Source organism: Pocillopora verrucosa, unplaced genomic scaffold (genome assembly GCF_036669915.1).
Source record: "Pocillopora verrucosa isolate sample1 unplaced genomic scaffold, ASM3666991v2 scaffold_27, whole genome shotgun sequence".
Lineage (NCBI taxonomy): Eukaryota > Metazoa > Cnidaria > Anthozoa > Scleractinia > Pocilloporidae > Pocillopora > Pocillopora verrucosa.
In genome coordinates, this window is record NW_027078181.1 from 20,318 (window position 1) to 22,445 (window position 2,128).

The window sequence follows — 2,128 nt, forward strand, 5'->3', positions numbered from 1 at the left end:
CGATGCCGAAGCATGCCCTGGGTGAGGGGGGTGGTCGAGGGATCCTTCCCACGGTTTATGGTGGATAGTAGCAGGTCGCCCCCACAAGCCCTTGCGAGTCCCGCAGACGGTCCCAGAGGCTGACCCGTTTGGTATCTCCTCACTGTAAGATTTTAAAGCCAGATACACGCACCTACGGAGCTAAAACATTGTATAATAGGTTTTTAGGACACGTTATGTCTCTTGGGACCCCTCCCTCCCCTCCTAGGGAATAGTGCTTCAAATCGATGCTCCTCAATGTGTTAACTGGGTTGAGGAAAATACATTAGGGTTAGGTAACGACTTCGGGGTTAGGGTAACCATTTCTTAGGGTTAGGGTAACAATTTCTTAGGGTTAGAGTATCGATTTCTTAGGGTTAGAGTAACGAAACTAGGGCTTTAGAATTTCAAATTCGCCTACACTCAGGGATGTGGCCGCTTTACAGCCTGAACCTGGCCGATAACAAGCAGAATTTCGACCCCATTTCCTCGTCTACGACCATACCACAGGGAAAGCACCGGTTCTCGTCCGATCACCGAAGTTAAGCCCTGTCGGGCGGGGTTAGTACTTGGATGGGTGACCGCCTGGGAATACCCCGTGTTGTAGGCTTCAATTTTTTGTCTTGCGAACATCTCTAAACGTTTTATCCCAATAAATAGCTCTCCATACACCACAATTTCACATAGAGAGCCGTAGGTGAGTGAGGAACAAAATCAAAGCAAAAAACGAGGGGGGAAAACACCTTTTTGTCAAAAATCGGCCAGCTAATGGCGAAAACTCTAGTGCGATCGACTTTTCTTACAGAGCGCGCGCGAGCGAGTGAGCACGCGCGAGATGAACAGTTTATGATGTCAAATTCTACTTCTGTGATATCAAATCATTCCAAATAACGAACGAAAAAATGAATAGGAAAAAAACGCACACTTCTGAGACGCAGTTTTAAGCCATCGTGACGTGGCAAAACACTCGCACACTTCCAAGAGGAGGCGCGCGAAAAACGGCACTGAAAGTCGACAATGGTTGGATTCAGACTGCAAACGAATCGGGAAAAAGGTTCGATACTTTTACTACTCTGCTAGTTTGTTTCCTTCCCTCGTTCATTCGTTCACTCGCTTGCTCGCACAAAGGATACACTAACGATAGCAATAGCATTTCTAAAAGCGGCTCCAGTGACAATAAAACCGCTCAAAAGGTTCAAAGTGTACTCACGGTCCAAGTCGAATGCCCTTCTATGCTCGCTCGCTCGGTCGATCGGCCGTTTGGTTTCCTTTCATTTCCTTTCCCTTCGCGCGCATAGCACAGCACGGCACGGCACGCACAACCTGCAAATACAAACGAACAGGACTTTACACACAATAGAGCAGACAGGCCTTGAACAAAAACAGCCAGCAAAGTTACGCACCGCCCCGAAACTCACCTTGTTTCCTTCCTCCAGTCTCTCCAATGCACTTCTACCCCTCCAAACGTGCCAACACCTTGGCCAGTTGTGCGTCCTTTGCTTTCTTTGCAAGTCTACCGGTCCACTGCAAAAGCAAAAATACCCTCGATAGTCAGTAAGAGGCCATATAGACATAGTTTGGATGACTTTTGCGGGGACGAGCGCGAACGCAGGTCCCCACTACCAGAAATTATACGCTCGAGTTACCCACATTTGGGGTAATCGCAAGGGTCAACCCAGTCGAAGTGCAATGAAAGGGCCTCGCCTTGAGAGGACTGCCTCCTTGATCACAGTACCTCCCGCGTCAGGTAAGTATGCTTTTTCAGCGTCTGCCCTCGGTGAAAAAATCCACTTACCCCTAGGTCCTTGTGGTAGTGCTTTGCGCACTTCAGAAAACGTAGGCCAGCGGCCGTTCCTGCCATTGTCTGTTGTCTGAATTATCATCCCTCTTTCACCTCTTCCCCCTCTAAGGGCGGGCGGGCTCCTGTAAACATAAAAGAATGCTATACGTTGACTTTGTTTTGGATTGAATGTGTCTTCCCCAGAGGGAAGTGGGCCGCACTCGGAGGTAGTGCTATACCGAGGCAACCCGTGGCTGGGACGAGGCAAGCCTCTTTTCCACAGCCCAGTTCCAAAAATCAGTTTAATATATGAGCTGCTCAATGAGCAGC

At 48.9% G+C, this 2,128-nt stretch overlaps 2 non-coding genes and 1 pseudogene across 2 annotated transcripts; 1 reads left to right on the top strand and 2 right to left on the bottom strand.

Moving 5' to 3' along the window:
* The first annotated feature begins 509 nt into the window (after window positions 1-509).
* Window positions 510-628, top strand: LOC136278610 (5S ribosomal RNA). Its single transcript, XR_010716433.1, has one exon. It is a non-coding gene; the product is annotated as a 5S ribosomal RNA (ribosomal RNA).
* A 981-nt stretch (window positions 629-1,609) lies between these two features.
* Window positions 1,610-1,773, bottom strand: LOC136278587 (U1 spliceosomal RNA). The gene has a single exon (XR_010716422.1). It is a non-coding gene; the product is annotated as a U1 spliceosomal RNA (small nuclear RNA).
* Window positions 1,774-2,003: 230 nt separating this feature from the next.
* On the bottom strand, window positions 2,004-2,128 carry LOC136278604 (U2 spliceosomal RNA; annotated as a pseudogene).